The sequence below is a fragment of the Eptesicus fuscus genome, chromosome 21 (assembly GCF_027574615.1).
Source record: "Eptesicus fuscus isolate TK198812 chromosome 21, DD_ASM_mEF_20220401, whole genome shotgun sequence".
NCBI lineage: Eukaryota > Metazoa > Chordata > Mammalia > Chiroptera > Vespertilionidae > Eptesicus > Eptesicus fuscus.
The window spans coordinates 46,514,506-46,534,556 of record NC_072493.1 but is presented as its reverse complement, the minus strand read 5'-3'; the positions used below and the strand labels follow the sequence as shown (position 1 = coordinate 46,534,556).

Sequence of the window (20,051 nt, the reverse complement as noted above, 5' to 3'; positions counted from 1 at the left end):
GCAGCAATGGCTCAGTGGTTGAGCTTCCATCTATGAATTAGATGGTCATGGTTTGGTTCCATGACAGGGCATACGCCTGTGTTGCAGGCTCAATCCCCGATCATGCAAGAGGCAGCCAATTGATGATTCTCTCTTCATTGATTGTCTCTCTTCTATCTCTCTGTCCCTCTCCTTTCCTCTCTGAAATCAATAACAATATATTTTAAAAATAAAATTAAATAATCAAAGAATTTGTACATAAATCATTAAAATATTAATTCATTAAAATTTTGATTAAGCCAACAAATGTAGAAATATGAAGACAATTTAAGGAATTCCTAAGATACTAACAAATCAACATTCAAGAGGATCCCATAAGGACAGGATAGTGAAAAGGAGAAGGTAGCTTATATAAAAAATTAATCTTTTAAGATCCTGACAATTGATGAAAGAGACATACAAAAGCAAGCAGCTCAATGAAGTCTAAGTAGAATGAATATAAATGTGAGAACAGATTTAAAAAAATGAGAATATCATGAATTCCAGAATACTACCTTAAAAGCATATAAGAATATAACTTATCTTGGAAAAAACAGCTCCTCTAAGATCATTAGGGGGTTTCTAAGTGGAATAATATTGGGGGTAAAAAAAAGGGCATGAAATAAAACACGGAACTGATAAATGAACAAAAACCATCCAACAAGAATACTGACAAAAACCAGAACTGATAAATGAACAAAAACCATCCAACAAGAATACTGACAAAACAGATCATCAAGAATGGAGAGGACAAAACTTTTCCAGGTCCAAAACTTTCTCATTATCAGATCTTCTCATAATTAGTCGTGCCTTATTAATAATCTTTAAGAAATATACTTCTGGAGGTAATTTATAAAATCTACACAGCACTAAAATATGAACATATGAAGATTCCTTGTATGTAGAAAAATATAGAGAATATAAAAATTTGTGGTGCTCTAAAAAACACACACATCACTTTGATTTCTCCTATGGAACATTAGAAAATAAGATATTTTAAGTAGTTCCCATGGTCACAACAACGAGAGAAAATCATTAAAATGATCACATTAACAGGTGGCAGAATTCTACATTGCAAATCACAGACTACATTTCTAATCCTATCTAATGAAAGAGAATCATACAAATTGATGCTATGCCCAAGAGCCAATCAGAGCGAGTATGCAAATTAACCCAACAAATATGGTGGTGGCCACAGAGCTGGAGCAAGCAGGAGGCTTGGGTTGCCCCCAGCAATGGATGAAGCCAAGCTTCCTGCCTGCCCTGGCCAGTTTCAATTATAGAAGATAAATAAATCCCAGATACCTGCTTCCAGCCAGCCTTGGCCTCCGCTCAAGGAGGCACTGAAAAAAAAAAAAGAAAAAAGGAAAGGCTGGGAGCTTGGGTCACCAGGGGGCGTGGGTCAGCCTGTAAACAGCCAGCAGCCCCTCACCCAGGCTGGCCATGCCCCTCAGTGGGGACCCTAAACCCATGGGGGCGTGGCCGGCCTGCAAACCACCACAGGCCCCTTGCCCAGGCCGCCCCATGCCCCAAGGGAACCCCCACCCTGATCCGGGACACCCTTCAGGGCAAACCAGCCAGCCCCCACCTGTGCACCGGGCATCTATCTATACCAGGGGTCCTCAAACTTTTTAAACAGGGGGGCCATTTCACTGTCCCTCAGACAGTTGGAGGGCCAGACTATAGTTTAAAAAAAACTATGAACAAATTCCTATGCACACTGCACATATCTTATTTTGAAGTAAAAAAAACAAGACGGCAAAAACACCCGCATGTGGCCCGCGGGCCGTAGTTTGAGGACGCCTGATCTATACTAATAAAAGGGTAATATGCTAATTAGACTGGGAGACCTTCTGACATTCTTCTGGACAAAGCCATTGTGGCGGGGCTGAGGTAGAATCGGTTAGGGGCCAAGAGGGGAGGGCAGTTGTGGGTGATCAGGCTGGTGGGGGGCGGGGCCGTTGGGGTTAAGGAGACCAGCAGGGGGCCAGTTGGAGGCCAGTGGGGATCAATTGGAGGTGATCAGGACAGTGGGGGGGGGGCAGTTTGGAGTGAGCATGCCAGCAGGGGGGCATTTGGGGGCGACCAGGCCAGTGGGGAGGTAAAGTGGGGGCAAGCAGGCCAGTGGGGGGACAATTGGGGGTGAGCAGGTGGCACAGGGGACAGTTAGGGGTGAACAGGCTGGCAGGGGGGCATTTGGGGGCGAGCAGGCTGGCAGCGGGGGGCAATTGGGGGCGAGCAGGCCGGCAGGCAGATTGGTTAGGGACAATCAGACAGGCAGGCAGACAGGCAGGTGAGCGGTTAGAAGCCAGCAGTCCCGGAGTGTGAGAGGGATGTCTGACTGCCTGTTTAGGCCCGATCCCTGTAAACCGGCAGTAGGACATCCTTGGAGGGGTCCCAGATTGGAGAGGGTGCAGGCCGGGCTGAGGAACACATCCCCCCTTGTGCACGAATTTCATGCACCGGGCCACTAGTCTATACTAATAAAAGGATAATATGCTAATTAGACCGGACATCTTTCGGACATACATCCGGATGTTCTTCCGGACAAAGCCACGGTGGTGGGGGCTGAGGTAGAGGCCATTAAGGGTTATCAGGCCAGCAGCGGAAGGCACTTAGGAGCAACCAGACTGGCAGGGGAGGGCAGTTAGGGGTGGTCAGGCAGGCAGGGGAGTAGTTAGGAGCCAGCGGTCCCAGATTGCAAGAGGGGCCCTGGATTGGAGAGGGTACATGCCAGGCTGAGGGACCCCTCCCATGCATGAATTTTGTGCACCGGGCCTCTAGTTATATATATGCATAGAATTAATTTCTCCTAACATAGTATATGAAATTAACCAACAAAGTTAGCTGTATTCCTGTACATTAAAGAAATTAATACAAAATAACAAATTAAGTATGCGCTTACATGAATAACAGCATAATTGAAAATGAAATATTAACAGTAAACTTCCTAAGAAGGTGCATGATTTGTATGCTGTCAAGCATAAAATACTGCTGGCTGCCCTCCTCAGTGAGCTCAGTGGTTACAGCATGGGGCCGCTCACCAAATGGTTGCAGGTTGGATCCCAACCCCATTTGGGACGTCTGAGAAAGCCAAACAAACAATGTGTCTCTCTCACCATCGATATTTCTCTCTCTCTTTCAATCCACCCCCTTTCTCCTTCCCACTCTCTCTCAAACTCAATGGAAAAAATATAATCTGATGAGAATTAAGAAAATAAAACATATATATTTATATATACACAAACATTTACACACTGCTGGCTGTAATTAAAAAAGAAATGAGTAAGTTGAAAAACACATTCCATGATCCTACTGTGAAATGCTAACAGTATCAGCTGTCATTAGAACCCAAAGTGACCTAAACCTTCAAAGCAATCCCTATCCAAGTCCCAGTGACACTTTTGAGGGAAACAGAAAAGCTCTTTCTAAAATTAATGTCAATATCACAGGACTCCATGTAACCAAGTCAATCGTGAAATGAATTTATGAAATTAAAGGCTTTAGGCTTCCTGATTTTAAAACATACTTCAAAGCTTCTGTTATCAAAAAAATGTAATACGGCCCTAGCCAGTTTAGTTCAGTGGATAGAGCGCAGGCCTGTGAAAGGAAAGGTAATGGATTCCATTCCTCTCAAGAACACAGGCCTTGATCCCAAGTAGGGAATATGTAGGAGGCACTATCAATGATTCTCTCTCATTATTGATATTTCTAACTATTTCCCCCTTTCCCTTACTTTCTGAAATAAAATCCTATATAATAAAGAGGGAATATAAAAAAATAAAAATAAAAAAATAGAAAAAAGAGGGAATATGCAAATCGACCATCATTTCGACACAAAGATGGTGGCGCCCACAGCAGAGGCTGAGTTCCTGCAAGGAGCCTTAACGAGCAATCAGCAGGGACCTGAGGCTGTGCCACCTTACCCCCGTGGGAGTTGACAGGGGACCTCAGGCCATGCCCCCGGCCCTGGCAACGGGTCAGGGGATCTGAGGCCGTGGACCCCACCCCGGCACCAGGCTGGGGGATCTGAGGGCGTGCCCCATGCCCAGTGGGGCGTGATGGGGGATCTCAGGCCATGCCCCCGTATGTACCTTGGTTATGGGCACATCCCCAATAGGCAGCATGCAGCAGGCAGCTGAATTGATGTTTCTCTCTCATCCATGTTTCTAACTCTCTATGCCTCTCCCTTCCTCTCCATAAAAAATCAATAAAGTATATATTTTTTTTAAAAAAGAACACACAATAGGTAAAGACAGATTCCTCACCAACTAGTGTGACAAAAATGGAACTAATACATACAAAAAAAATAAAACTAGACCCCGTTCATAGGCCATGAACCAAAATGAACTCTGCATAGATTAACAACTAAAATAAAAGACCTGAAAACACTAGAAGAAAGCAAAGTCAATGAACTTTACCATCACTCTTAAAAATACTGGTTTGGCCCTAACCGGTTTGGCTCAGTGGATAGAGCGTCGGCCTGCAGACTGAAGGGTCCCAGGTTCGATTCGGTCAAGGGCATGTACCTTGGTTGCGGGCACATCCCCAGTAGGGAGTGTGCAGAGGCAGCTGATTGATGTTTCTCTCTCATCAATGTTTCTAACTCTCTATCCCTCTCCCTTCTTCTCTGTAAAAAATCAATAAAATATATTTTAAAAAAATAAAAGTATAAATACTGGTTTAGATATATCTTCCTAGGCCTAACAAAGAAGCCAAAAAATAAAGAAATGAGACTACATAAGAGTAAGTTTGGCATACCAAAAGAAACCACAAAATAACAAGAACAAAAGTCCAGCAATGTTACAGCCACAAAAGCTAAAGAGCCAAAATATATAAAGAACTCTCACAACTTTAAACCAAAAGTCAATATGATTGAAAAATGGGCAGAGGACCTGAATAGACATTTCCCAAACAGGACATAAAGATGCTCAATAGACATATTAAATTATGTCCAACTCATTCATTATCAGAGAAATGCAAATGGACACCACCATGAAATACCACCAAACACCTAACAGGGTGGCAATTATCCATAACTAAAAAAACGAAAAGTATCACAAATGAAGTGGAGAAATGAGAACATTCATGCACTGTCAGCAGGATTATAAACACACTGGTGCAGCCACTAACAATACACGATGGAGGATTTTCCAATATTTATAAACAAGTACCAGGTAACACAGCGATTCCATTTCTGGGGATTTATATAGAGAACACAAATTCACAAAGATATACCCACACATATATCCACTACAGCACTATTGCAAATAGTGAAGATATCGGACTGGAAAAAAAAGGACTATTTTTATAACGATGCTGTTCCATCTATATATATAAAAGCCTAAGTGACTGTTATGACGGGTCGACAGCTCGACCGGTCGCTATGATGCACACTGACCACCAGGGAGCAGAAGCTGAACGCATTTAGTGTGCTTCCACAGCCATCCTTCCACAGCCGGCAAACTTCTCATGATACCTCCCCAGAGCCAGTTGGCCCTGATCGGGACTGGGCAATACAGCGATGGCCAGCCAGGCCGAGGGACCACACCCTTGCAAGAATTTGTGCACCAGGCCCCTAGTTTAAAATAAATTAAAAGACTTCATTTGATTTTATATGTAAGGAGACAAAAAATTTTTTTTTTAAAAAATATATTTTATTGATTTTTTACAGAGAGGAAGGGAGAGGGATAGAGAGGTAGAAACATCGATAAGAGAGAAACATCCATCAGCTGCCTCTTGCATGCCTCCTACTGGGGATGTGCCCGCAACCGAGGTACATGCCCTTGACCGGAATCGAACCTGGGACCTTTCAGTCCGCAGGCTGATGCTCTATCCACTGAGCCAAACCGGTTTCGGCGTGAGTTGTAACTTGAAGGAGATGAGGTGAGATATAAATTTTGTCTCCTTAGCCCTAATTGGTTTGGCTTAGTGGATAGAGCGTCAGCCTGTGGACTGAAAGGTCCCAGGTTCGATTCCGATCAAGGGCATATGCCTTGGTTGCGGGCACATCCCCAGTAGGGGGCGTGCAGGAGGCAGCTGATCGATGTTTCTCTCTCATCGATGTTTCTAACTCTATCTTTCTCCTTTCCTCTCTGTAAAAAAATCAATAAAATATATATATATTTTAAAAATAAATAAATAAAAAAGATATGACTCACTATGTGTTTATTCCAGAAATTACACAATAGCTGCAAATATAACTTCCATGTTATTAAATATAAAACTACATTAATATCATACATTTCACATTTTTGAAAGGCAAATACATAACCAAGTTTGTATTTCAATCCATTATATTAAAATGGAAACTCCCAATGTATAAACTCAAACATTAAAGAAAAAAGAAGAACAATAAATATGGCATTCTCAGCAGACAAAAAAACAAGAAGCCATAGGATAAGAAAATATATTTGTAAAAGTCAAGAGGCCCAGCTGGCATGGCTCAGCAGTTGATCATCCACCTATGAACCAGGAAGTCACAGTTGGATTTCTGGTCAGGGCACAATACCAAGTTGCGTGCTCGATCCCAAATAGGGGGTGTGCAGGAAGCAGCTGATCAGTGATTCTCTCTGATCATTGATGTTTCTATCCCCACTCCCTTTCTCTATGACATCAATAAATATATATATTAATAAAAAAAAAGTTGCCCTATCCAGTTTGGCTCAGTGGATAGAGCATTGGCCTGTGGACTAAAAGGTCCCAGGTTCGATTCCAGGTCAAGGGCATGTACCTTGGTTGTGGGCACATCCCCAGTAGGGGGTGTGCAAGAGCCAGCTGATCCATGTTTCTCTCTCATTGATGTTTCTAACTATCCGTCTCCCTTTCTCTCTGTAAAAAATTAATACAAATTAAAAAAAAAAGTCAACATGTACAGGACAATTATGCAAAACACAGAAAGAAGCCTTCAAACTCAACATGGACAAAAGAACCAACATGAAAAGGGCCAAACACCTTAACGCACAGCACTACAAAATACATACACACAGAAAATCAGTGTGACAAGATCCTGCACATCTTAATGTCACTAAGGAAATGCACATTATAACAATGAGAAGGAATAAAGAGCACAAGCAAGCAACACTTAACCATCATTGAACAGGTCAGAATCCAGAACACTGACCCCACCAAATGCCTTTGTGACGTGGAGCAACTGGAACTCCAATCACTGCGGCTGAAAATGCCAAATGCTACAGCCCCTTGGGGAGACGGTCTGGAGGTTTTTATAAAACTAAATATACACGTGTCATGGAATCAGAAATTGGGCTCCTTACTCTTAAAGCAAAGAGTTAAGCCTTTTATCTACACAAAAACCTACAAGGGAGCTATTTATTCATAATTTTAAAAATTGGAAGCAATGCTGAGGTTCGTCAACAAGTGAATGGATAAATACAATGAAGTACATACAATGAAGTCTTATTCACTACCACTAGTAAGAAATAATACATCAAGCCAGGAAAAGAGATGATAGAAACCTAGATACATAGAACTAGTGAAAGAATCCAATCTGCCTGCACAGGTAGCCCAGTTGCTTAGAGGATTGAACCGATATACCAAAGTCGTAGGTTTCCTCTCTGGGCAGGGCACATACAAATAAATCAATTAATGCCCAGCTGAAGTTTCTGTCTCTCTCTAACTCTCCCTTCCTGAATTCAACAAAATCTTAAAAAATAAAAGAAATACAGTGTGAATTTTGACAGAAGCTATCCTATTTCAAATCCAATTTGTCCTCTGGCCAGAAGACATGGCAGAATATTAAAATATTTTACAAAATGATTTTCGAAATTTTATTTTCTGTTAGTACCTTAATTAGTGTAGACAACATGTAAAGTGTACAAACAGTGAGCTCCTAATTCACATCACAAAGCCTTTCTTTTCTACACCAAAGAATCCCCAATTCATTTTTTTTTTAAATATATATTTTATTGATTTTTTTTTACAGAGAGGAAGGGAGAGGGATAGAGAGTTAGAAACATCAATGAGAGAGAAACATTAATCAGCTGCCTTCTGCACAAATCCCACTAGGAACCAAGGTACATGCTCAGGACCGGAGGTGCCTGCAACCAAGGTACATGCTCCTGACCGGAATCGAACCTGGGACCCTTGAGTCCACAGGCAGATGCTCTATCCACTGAGCCAAACCGACCAGGGCTCCAATTCGTCCTTTTTAAAAATAAATTTTTTTTTTATTATTATTGCTTTCAGAGAGGAAGGGAAAGGAAGAGAGAGATAGAAACATCAATGATGAGAGAGAATCATTGATCTGTAGCCTTCTGCATGCTCCCTACTGGGGAGCCAGTCGGCAACCTGGGCATTGGCCCTGGACCAGAATCTAACCTGGGACCATTCAGTTTGCAGGCCACTGAGCCTATCCACTGAGCCAAACCAGCTAGGGCCCAAATTTGTTCCTCGAGAACAAAAATGTACCATAGAAAGCAGAAGCCCCTTAGAGATGTCATAATAATAAAGGAAATAAAATCGTGGGGTGGAGTAGGAACTCCAGAAGGAAGTCATCCTCACCCAGGGAGGCCAGGTTGCTGTAGTTCTCCACCATCACATCCAGGTACAACTTCCGCTGAGCTGGGTCCAGGCACTCCCACTCCTCCTGAGAGAAATCGATGGCCACATCCCTGAAGGTCAGCGGTCCCTGAAAGAAAAGACACAGTTACCAAGAGGTCACCAGAGGAGTTCATACTGTCACCCAACATGGAAACAGTGTTAGGAGAAGAGGTTTGGACCTAGGGGAGTATCCTGAATCACCCAATAAGATCACTTTGTCCCAGTAACATTCTCTGACGTGTTTTCTGACACATGAGGATGACACATGTCCACAGATCCACAGTACAGATTTTCCTTTACAAGAAAATAAACTTTAAAATGAAAGCATAGCCCTAGCTGGTTTGGCTCAGTGGATAGAGTGTAGGCCTGCACACTGAAGAGTTGCAGGTTCAGTTCCTGTCAAGGGCACATGCCTGGGTTCCATGCTCCATCCCCAATAGGGGGTGTACAGGAGGCAGCCGATCAATGATTCTCTCTCATCACTGATGTTTCTCTCTCTCTCTCTCTCTCTCTCTCTCTCTCTATCTCTATCTCTACATATATATATATATATAAATACATATATATATATTTATGTTGTGTTTATTATATATATTTATTTTATAAAACTATTTTTTTAATAACTTAAGGCATGGACACAGGCAGATGGATATCTCAGTGCTTGTTTGCATTGTTCAGGGTCAGTGGTGTATATTTCTCAGCTGTAAATGTGATGCTGGGTTGCAAGTATTATCAACTTCTTCTCAAGTGTAAAGCAAACCACGACCAAATGAACTTCTGTAAAGTCACAGACTCTGATCCCGGTTCTCAGATGGGGCCTGTGTTTCCACATGTGTAACAAACTCACTTTTTACTTCTGATGTCAATGTTTCCGCATCAGGTGCCATACTTCTGAATACACAGAAAAAGGAAAACATTCATATGGAACTTTGAACTAAAAGGGTCGTTAATGGAATTTACAGTTCTCATAGAACAGGACTCATATGAACCATAATCCTGGTGGAAAATTTAACATGAGTAATCTTAGAATAAGATTATTCTGCTGGTCCAGCTGGTGTGTCCCAGTGGTTGAGTGCAGCCCCATGATCCAAGGGGTCAGATTCGATTCCCGGTCTGGGCACACGACCAGGTTGTGGGCTCAATGCCAGCGTGGGGTGTGCAGGAGGCAGCCGATCAATGTTTCATCACTCATGTTTCTATCTCTCTCTACCTCTCTCTTCCTGTCTGAAATCCATAAAAATGTACTTAAAAAGAAAAATAGCTGAACTCATGTTAACCATTTAGGCAGGCGTCCTCAAACTACGGCCCGCGGGCCACACGCAGGTGTTTTTGCCGTTTTTTTACTTCAAAATAAGATATGTGCAGTGTGCATAAGAATTGGTTCATAGTTTTTTTTTTTAAACTATAGTCCGGCCCTCCAACGGTCTGAGGGACAGTGAACTGGCCCCCTGTTTAAAAAGTTTGAGGACCCCTGGTTTAGGCATAGAGACAGGGAAATAGAGATACTGCTTTCACTGACAATCATAAGAAAAAAAAAATAAGGAAAGGAAAACAACCTAGAAAGGCAAGAACATCAGAAGTAGAGAAATATGGAGAGGAAGGAGCCCAGAGACATGAAAGGGAGCTGAGAGGGAGAGGGGTCCTGCTGAACCCAAGTGCGGGCAACAAAGGGGGAGGCACTTCAGATACACTGGTTCAGAGCAGAATTGGGGGGAGCGAGTGGATGGACAGAAAGGGGATTTAGGGGATGACGGAGCAGAGGGAGAAGCAGCACTGAGTCAGCCAGCTGTGGCTAACAGGACAGAGTGTAACAGGAACAGCAGAGGGGACAGGGAACAGGGGACACAGGCGTGGGAAAGGAAGGAGAAATATATCAACAGATGTTCAAGGAAAAGCTAACATAGCTTCTGAGACAAGACACATCTTTTACCTGAGAAGCAGCCATGTGATCCAGGTCCTGATGGGGTCTGGGTTGTTTCCTCAGGTGACAGTATGTTGAGGAGTCACAGAATGTGCCTTCAAAGGTGACCACACAGCCTGTTCATCAGCTCACCTCACACTCACAGTCAGAAGGACCTGGAAATGAGGAAAGACCACGACCTCCTGTCCGTGGTCACAGGAGAGTCAGGAACAATGAGCTCCTACATGGAGACCACACTGTGAGGGGTTTTATTCTGTCTTCATGTGTCTGTCCTTCCAAAGACTTCCACAGACTCCTACAGCACTGAGAGCATGTGCAGCTCGACTGTAACCCCAAAACCCAACAAACACCCCTTCCCTCCCCTGAAAAAGCCTGCCCTGGGGCCCGGGTCCTGGCATCTTTAACCAGTTCCCTCCCGGGGCCTGGGAGGCTCCCCAGAGCTGCTCTCAGTAGCCCTGGGCACAGACACCAGACCCAGCTCACCTGAGACCTGTGGGGAGTGGGAGGGGGGAAGCAGGAAGTTGTACACCTGCAGGTTTCCTAAGCGGATCTCCTTCCTCTTGTCCCAGGAAATTACGGAGAATAGATCTTCATGGTAAAGCCTTTGGTTAAAATTACGTATTGAAATACGCTCATCAAATGACTTCACCATGACTAGAGGTGCCCTGTGGGAACTAAGTTCCAGTTCAACCCAGTCCATCCTTCAATATTTTCACTGAATGAACAAGAGGGACTTAGGGGAACAGCTCCTTTGTGGCTCACAGACACTAAATCAACAGATCACATGAAGGGAAGGAAAGAGGTGCTGAACAGTAGGCCAACTCACACACCTGGCTTTGGATGGTTGAGATCACTGACATCCTGCCCTATCCCATCTCACTCAATGGAGAGTGTAGGCCAGCAGAGTGAAGGGTCTCAGGTTCAATTCTGGCCAAGGGCACATGCATGGATTTTAGGCTTGATCACCGGTAGGAGGCGTGCAGGAGGTAGGTAATCAGTGATTCTCTCTCATCATTAAGGTTTCAAGCTCTCTCTCCCTCTCCATTCCTCTCTCTGAAGTCAATAAAAATATATGTTTAAAAAACCATTGACATCCTTAACAAGTGCACGCTGAGATCCCCTCATATTGCTAAGTGCCAATGGCTGTCCCCAGGTATGACAGACAGCAGAAAGGATACAGAGCTCAGAATCTGAACTAGATACAATACATTTAAAAACCAAAAACAATTAGGGTTGTTTCTTTTTAATGTAATAATTTCCAGGTTTAAAGCTTTAAAAAGGTGGAGACCACCTTATATTAAAAAAGGAATGATAAGAGGTGAGTGTGAGATGTCACCAATGCTGATTTCAGAAGTTAATGACCATTTACATGAATTAAGTATCAGAGATAGAAAAGGCAAATTCATGGATCTAAAAAAAAGATTGATGCTTCTAATATTTCTTTCTTTTTTTTTGCTTCTAATATTTCTTGATAAAGCATCATGTGGGGGCAGATTCAGTCATCTCTTGTCCCAAGTCACCTCCTTCTTGCCATCTCGTGAAATGACAAGGGGCCTATTAGGAACATACCAGTCTCTCCTTCTGTATGAATGAAGGTTGCAAATGGAAGCAAATAATTATACAATTTGCAAGCCTTATGAACTGGAGATCTGTAATTCTCATTCAAATCTGTTTCAATAATTCAGTTGTGAAATTAACCATGTAAAGACATAAGCCTATAGATATATCAAACTTAACCATCCACACCCCATCAACTCACCCCTCACCCAGATCAGGGTCCCCTCCTCCCACTACCATGTATTTCTGTCCATGGGTCTGTCTCTGTCTCCCTGTTCCCTTTCTCTCCTCTGTGGTCCTTTCCTGTGTCCCCCCCTCCCTGCTCTTTCCCCCCTTTTCTCTGTCTGTCCCTACACCCGGACCATGAACCTCCTGACACCCATTTCCCTTCCGGTGCTCTTTCTCCTGGTCTCTGATGGCTCCCATCTCCACACACGTCCGCGTCTGTCCCTCCCCACGCCCGTGTCCCCGCTGCTGCCCGTGACAGTCTGTCCTGCTCCCACAGCAGGACCCTCTCCCTCTCAGCTCCCCTCCTCTCTCTGGGCTCCCCTCCCCCTAGTTCCCCACTTCCCTCCTCCTCAGGCTGCTTTCCCGAGTTCCCCCCTCACTCCCACCATCGCCGTCCAGTCCCCCCACACCCCTATGGCCCCTCTGTGGACCCCTCACCGCCCTTCCTCCTCCCACGTGTCTGTCTCTCTCCCTCCCCTCCTGACCCCCCAGCCCGGGTCCCCGCCCCTCGCAGTCACCGCCCCCACAAAGCCCTCCCTGCGGGCAGGTCCCCTCTTCTGAGGACTCCGCGTTCTTCCCCCTGAGCCCCACCCCATGGACACTGTGCTCCCCGGGCACTCAGACCCCTTATTAATGGGGGGCCTAGGAAGGCGGGGTGCAGACCCCAGGCCGGGAGCCATCCGGGCTCTGTGGGCGGAAAGCGCCGGGCGGGGGAGGAGCAAAGGGCGGGAACCCCCTGACCCAGACTTCCAGCCCCGCGGGGGGACCGGCGGCCCCGGGGATGGTTTTCAGCAGGAAAACCACGCGGCAGGCGAGGGCCCACAGCCACAGGCGGAGAGACCGCGGGCCGGGCCTCAGTTTCCCCCAAAGGAACGCGGCGCCTCCACTGCGCAGCCGCCCGGGACCGGACTCACCGCTGTGAGGGGCTCCGGGGCGGGGACCTCACCACGGACTTCAGCGCCCGCAGCGCCCTCAGCCTTCCCTGAGGGGAGGGGGGCGGAGAGCAGCGGCTTTAAAGCACAGACACCTCCTCAGGGAACCGCCACCTTCCCCTCCACAGCCGCTTCCGCGTCTGCCAGCAACTGCGCATGCGCCTCCCTGCGGGATGGGCGGGGCCAGCGCCTGAGCTGAGCGGCTTCGCGGTGGGGGCGGGGCCTGTGCGGGGACAGAGGGAGGGAGGGCGGGGCAGGAGCGAGGGGGCAGCCCTGGGTCCCTCACCTCCTCCCACAGGGACAGCCCTTCCTGGTGGAGTTCCCCCGTCATTGTTGGGGTTTGGCTGGTGACGCGGCTGTGACAGGATCACCAGGGAGAGAAGAGACAGGAGCAGAGAGAGGGCGGGTATTTTGCTTCTTTAAAGGGAGGAAAGGGCCAGGTGTCCTCTGATGGCACAAGGCTCCCCAGATAGAGGGGCTGTTCTTTTATTGGGGTGCTAGCGAGTAAATGGCAGCTGTGGCAAAAGCATAAAGAGGGGAGGAGGAATCTGGAATTCACACAGAAGTTTCCAGATCCCAGAGGCTGTGCTGAGAGCTACTGGCTGGCCTGTCCTTCAGCTGCACATGTCCTAGGAGGTGTCTTTCCAGGATCTTCACAGCCGGTAACACATTCTCACAGGGAAGTTACAGAGAATTCAAAAGGCGGGCAGACTGGGTTTGAAACCAGAAACTTCTGCTGCTGATTTGCCTGGATCCTTAAACCCTCAGTGAGGAGGGGGAAGGGGAAGGGCAGCCTGCTCTCTCAGCCCCTCCCTGTCCCCCCATCTGAATGGAGAGGCAGCTTGAGTTAGGGAAGCAGGTGGATGGGGGTGTCAGAGACAGACCCAGATATCCATTCATGGTTAGACACCTGATGAGATAAGGTCCCGTCCATCACAGTGGGAAAGAGATTTTAATTTATGTATTTTTCAAAGCATAAAATTTCCTAGTTGTAAGTTCTGGTCTTTGTGTTCTGGGAATGCATTTTTAAATTAAATTTTTTTTTTTTTTTACTTTAGTAGTCCCTATAACCTAGTTAATGGGACATTGATATTAATGTAGAATGTCTCCTGTTAATATTCCTTATAATTGGGAAGCAGTACAATTTTAAAATAAAAAATATTTAAAACAGAGTTATCAGAATGATAACTATTGTCAGTTTACTTATTCCCATCACCATTTTTTGTTTATTTTTATTATTTTCCAATATTTTCATGAATATAGGTATTCATTCGAGTTTTATAAATATTTATTTTAAAGATATTACTTGTTGAGAAATCTGTAATTTAAAGTTTGTCAGACCAGAGGATTGTGTTTAACCTATATAAGTATTTAATTGCTTTAGGCCAATAAAATATCACCTCTTAGTATTGCCACCCGAAGCCAGACAACACACCATATATAATAAAAAGATGAACACATAAAAACAATCCATTCTACAAAGACGCTGAAAGACTTACACACTGAAAATGACACAACAATGCTAAAGAAAGCAGATACAAATAAACCGAAAGACATTCCTTAATATGTCCAAGTGTCTACACAATAGATTACTTATCAAAATTCCAAGTCAGTTTTGGCTGTAATTTAAGCAAAAGAGATTCAGGAGAGGCAAAATACTTCAAATGTAGGAAAGTTGGAAAATTCACTTTTTTTACAATGAAAAACATTTTACAAAGCAAATAACCAAGTGGGTGTGATCCTGGATTAACACAGATCCACACATCAATGGAACGGAGGGGAATGCCCTGACAGAAACCCTGATGAAGCCTCACCTGCATCAAACAGGAGCCTTCTCTGTGCCAGAGGATACAATCCTCAGGGGCAAATGCAACCTCCAGAAATGATGTGTTAAAAGTGATCTACCATCCTGGCCGGTTTGGCTGGGTGGATGAAGTGTGGACCTGTGGACTAAAGAGTCCTGGGTTTGATTACTAGTCAGTGCACATGCCTGTGTTGTGGTCTCGATCCCGGGTTGGGGTGGGGGTGGAGTGTAGAAGGCAGCCAATCAATGGTTCTCTCTCATCATTGATGTTTCTATCTCTCTCCCTCTCTCGTCCTCTATGAAATCAATGAAAATATATATTTTTAAAAAGTGATCTACAACATTCGGACTTTTCTGTTTATTTGCTCATTAAAATTTAAAAGGAAATGAAACACCCTCCGGCAGTGATGTCTGCTTGTCATCATTCCTCTCTATTCCCAATGGTGAAGTTTGGAAGTCAGTAACTCACACATTTAGAATCAAATATATATTATGAAAGCACTCAGAAAGATTTCCACGTGTGTTGTAAAATAAGTTGAAAAGGATTATGGCCCTGACCGGTTTGGCTCAGTGGATAGAGCCAAGTGGATAGACCCTTCGGACTGAGGGGTCCCAGGTTTGATTCTGGTCGGGGGCATGTACCTTGGTTGCAGGTATATCCCCAGTGGGGGGTGTGCAGGAGGCAGCTGATTGATGTTTCTCTCTCATCAATGTTTCTAACTCTCTGTCCTTCTCCCTTCCTCTCTGTAAAAAATCAATAAAATATATTGATAAAATATATTCTTTCTTTTTAAAAAAGAAAGAAAGAAAAGGATTATGTCAGGAGCTAATTTGTCCCCACCTTCCACCCAGGCTATGCAGGCAGATTTTGATAGTGAGGCTGATGCAACTCTGTGGGAACTGGGATCTCAGTGAGGGGCAGGCGGTGGGGAGGGGCTTAACCCAGGAACATGACTGCAATTGGAATTCATGTAAGCACTTTCATTAAACAAAGAGTTGCAATGTTCTGTGTGAGGATGAAGAACTACAAGGTGAAACCACAACTCTCCCTGGGTAGATGGGCGATTTCATACTCACACCAGCAGCCTTTCCTGCTCCCTTCCTCATTCCCCAGGGAGAGCAAGACTCAACATGGCTGAGTTCCAGAGCCTTTCAGAGGGACACCACCTGGAATATGAGACTTGGATGACTAAGATGTGAGCATTTAGGACAACAGCATTGCTTAAAATAAACCTTTTAAAGAACATTGTTATAAACTGCATTACTTGGACAAATGTGTCCAACACTAGAATTAAATTTCCTTAAATACTGTTTTTTTCACTACACACTTGTTACCATTTCATGTAACACCTATTCCAAAATTAAACACATCAAAAATAAACATTTCTGCCAGGGCCGGTTTGGCTCAGTGGATAGAGCGTCGGCCTGCGGACTCAAGGGTCCCAGGTTCGATTCCGGTCAAGGGCATGTACCTTGGTTGCGGGCACATCCCCAGTGGGAGGTGTGCAGGAGGCACCTGATCGATGTTTCTCTCTCATCGATGTTTCTGACTATCTCTCTCCCTTCCTCTCTGTAACAAAATCAATAAAAAAAAAAATATATATATATATATATATAGAAAAAAAATAAAAAGTAAACATTTCTGACTTAACTCAGAAACAGACATATCCAAATCAAACTTTAAGAATATGTACAGACAGGTTGTTCTACCTCCTTTCATAAGGACGCCACTTCTATCAGATTAAGACCCCACTCTTGTGACCTTATATTATCTTAATGACCTCCCTAAACTCCCTATCTCCAAAAACAGACATACTGGGGGTTAGGGCTTCAAAATATCCATTTTGAGGGGACACAATTCAGTTCTTAACAGCATCTCAAGTTCATTATCTGTTATGTGAAACCACCCAAAACGGATTCTCTTAATGCAGCAATATTCGATATTTCTTATGAGTCTCTGGGTTGTCCAGGTGGTTCTTCTGCTTCATGTGCTATTGGCAAAAGGTTTGTCATCTTTTGCCCTAGATCAAAACATGATTTCCTAAAGCTGGTGATCTGGATCCAGCATCTAGAAGGGGTCAGGAATCCGGAGAAGTGCTGTGAGTAAATTATATAATAGTCCAGAGATGAAATATAATTTTGGGAGGCATTTTGGGGAGTCAGAGGAGCTTGGCTGAAGAAACCAAGTTCTCTTTGTCTCAGGACCCCTTGCTTTTTATTAACAAAAATTGTCCTAAGGCAAAGTAGATATACACTTCAAAAGCCAACACAGAATCCAATGTTGGATTGGAGAATTTGCCTACGGCTGTTCAGGTATTTGGCCAGTAGGAGGCAGTAACATGTAGATTAAGATGCCCTCAGCTGTCTGGTAGCAAGCAATCACTCATGCACCCCTTTCAGGATTGGGGAAACGCCCTCAGCCATCTCCAGATGATTCAGCCCTGCTGACATGCTGGAATCGGCTTACAGCAATTTCCAAAAAAACAAAAACAAATTTTCCCGTTCTTCCAGACTTCCACCCTATTTCCTTTGCTTGCAGCGTCCACTAACAGTCTCCTTCCAGCCTCTATGCACCAGCCAGTCCCAAGACGATGTCACAGGCGTTAGGTTTTTATTACTGAGCACCTCAATCTCAGGAACTCTTTTCTCTTACACCTAGTCTTTGTTGTGGAACAAAACATCCCAAAGTTTAGTGGCTCAGATCAACCAACATTCATCATTGCACGTAATTCCGGGGTGGCTGAGCCCTTCTCTGCTGCTTTCACTGAGGCTGATACCCGCAGGTGCCTCAGCTGGCAGGGCCGCTGTCTGAGGCCGCAGGGAACTGGGAAATACCTTGCTTTGAAGATATTTTTAAAGTTTTTTTTTAAAAAAAACTGAATTTAGAGAGGAAGGCAGAGATGTAGAGAAACATACATGTGCAAGAAAATCATCCATTGGTTGCTTCCAAAAGCACCCTCAGGGACTCTGGAATCACACCCCCAATCCAGCATTTGCAGGCCCAGGAATCATACCTGCAACCTGTTGGTGGAGGGCACTCCATGCAGACAAATGTAGCCAAAGGGGACAGGGTGTGAAGTACCTTTGAGATACACTTCCTTACATCGTGATATGTGTATGCCAGTCATATCTCAAAAAATGTAAGTTCAAATTTATTCTACGTGCCTTCGAAGAGAATCTACAGCTCAGCACGTGTGGCTCAGTGGTTAGAGTGTTGTCCCTACAACCAGAAGGTCATAGATTTGATTCCCAATCAGGTCTGGTACCTGGGTGGAAGGTTTGGTCTCCAGCCTGCCCTGTGTGCCTGAGAGGTAACCAATTGATGCATCTCTCTCATGTCAGTGTTTCTCTCTCTCTCTTTACCCACTATCCCTTCTATTCTAAGATCAATGGAAATAATATCATTGGATAAGGATTTTAAAGAAGGAGAAACTACTTTTTTAAAAATATGGGGATCAGGCCAAAACCGACTCTCTTACACGCCCTGAGGGGTCCCGAAACGTGAGAGGATGCAGGCCAGACCGAGGGACCCCACTGGTGCACCATCGGGGCCTGGGAGGGACAGTGGCAGTGCTAAAAGGAGTGCCCGCCCCATCTTGCAATGTCCCGATCAGCTGGACCCAAGCACCAAGCTAACCTACCGGTCAGAGATCTGCCCCGCCCCTCGTGCCTGGTCAATGCGTGTCATAGTGACCAAACGAACGGTTGGACACTTAGCATGTATAGGATTATAACCTATCTGGCTGGCCCCTGACTCCTGAATCCATTTCTTGTTTTCTTTTCTATTTCTGAGGGATCTGTCATGTATGTATAACAAACCTGCCAAATATATACACTGAAGACACTGGGACATATTTTTACCTCAAAAATCATTAATTCTGACCCTAGGCTGTGTCTCCCAGAGGATACATGCACTGAGAGTTCTGGCTTTGATTCCAGTAAAGGGGATGTATCTACCTTGCAGGGTGCATCCCTGACCCGTGCAGGAGGTTCCAATGTCACAAAGACATTTCTCTCTGTTCCCGTTCCTTTCACTCTATCAATGGAGCCCCCCTGACAGGTTTGGCTCAGGGGATAGAATATCGGCATGGGGAATGAAGGCTCCCAGGTTTGATTCGGTCAAGGGCACATCCCCAGTAGGGAGTGTGCAGAAAGCAGCTGAATCGATGTTTCTCTCTCATCAATGTTTCCTTTTCTTAATATATTTTATTGATTTTTTACAGAGAGGAAGGGAGAGGGATAGAGAGCTAGAAACATCGATGAGAGAGAAACATCAACCAGCCGCCTCCTGCACACTCCCCACTGGGGATATGCCTGCAACCAAGGCACATGCCCTTGACCGGAATCGAACCCGGGACCCTTCAGTCCGCAGGCCGACGCTCTATCCATTGAGCCAAACCGGTTTCGGCTCTCATCAATGTTTCTAATTCTCTATCCCTTCCTTCTCCCTTTCTCTCTGTAAAAAAATCAATAAAATATATTCTTTAAAAAAATCAATGGAGCACTAGCCATTTTGGCTCAGTGGATAGAGCGTCAGCCTGGGGACTCAAGGGTTCCCAGGCTCGATTCCGGTCAGGGGCATGTTTCTTGGTTGCAGACACATACCCAGTGGGGAGTGTGCAGGAGGCGGCTGATCGATGTTTCTCTCTCATCGATGTTTCTAACCCTCTATCCCGCTCCCTTCCTCTCTGTAAAAAATCAATAAAAATATATATATATTTTAAAAATCAATGGAAAAATAGCCTCAGATGAGGATTCACAACACAAAGATTCATTAATTTTATCCTGGCCAAGGCGTAACTCTACCGGTTGGAACATCATCACAACGTGCTAGGATTACGGGTTCGAGTCCAGATTGGGGCACATCCAGGGGTCAAAAATAAACAAGAAAAGAATAATTAATTGTGCAACATTTTGTATAGTGGCACATTCTCTGTAATGTAAACCTAAAAAGAAAGAAAACCATTGACCAATATCAAATAATTACATCTCCCTTTATACCCACAATAATTTTTAAACAGTATGTGTTAGT

At 44.6% G+C, this 20,051-nt stretch overlaps 2 protein-coding genes and 1 pseudogene across 2 annotated transcripts in view; all 3 read right to left on the bottom strand.

Moving 5' to 3' along the window:
* Positions 1 to 10,660, bottom strand: part of LOC114229703 (zinc finger protein 91-like) — a 31,260-nt pseudogene extending 20,600 nt beyond the window's left edge.
* Positions 1 to 13,215, bottom strand: part of LOC129147645 (zinc finger protein 28-like) — a 52,169-nt gene extending 38,954 nt beyond the window's left edge. Inside the window, exons 1-2 of the mRNA XM_054710572.1 lie at positions 13,198 to 13,215; positions 10,654 to 10,680 (exon numbers count right to left, since the gene is read on the bottom strand). The gene's annotated coding sequence lies outside the window, so the exon portion shown is untranslated. The remainder of the gene's footprint in view (positions 1 to 10,653; positions 10,681 to 13,197) is intronic.
* The window catches only part of LOC103304625 (zinc finger protein 91-like), a 58,417-nt gene extending 45,157 nt beyond the window's left edge, over positions 1 to 13,260 (bottom strand). The window contains exons 1-3 of the mRNA XM_054710544.1: positions 13,198 to 13,260; positions 10,982 to 11,100; positions 10,654 to 10,680 (exon numbers count right to left, since the gene is read on the bottom strand). The gene's annotated coding sequence lies outside the window, so the exon portion shown is untranslated. The remainder of the gene's footprint in view (positions 1 to 10,653; positions 10,681 to 10,981; positions 11,101 to 13,197) is intronic.
* Between the last annotated feature and the right edge of the window lie 6,791 nt (positions 13,261 to 20,051).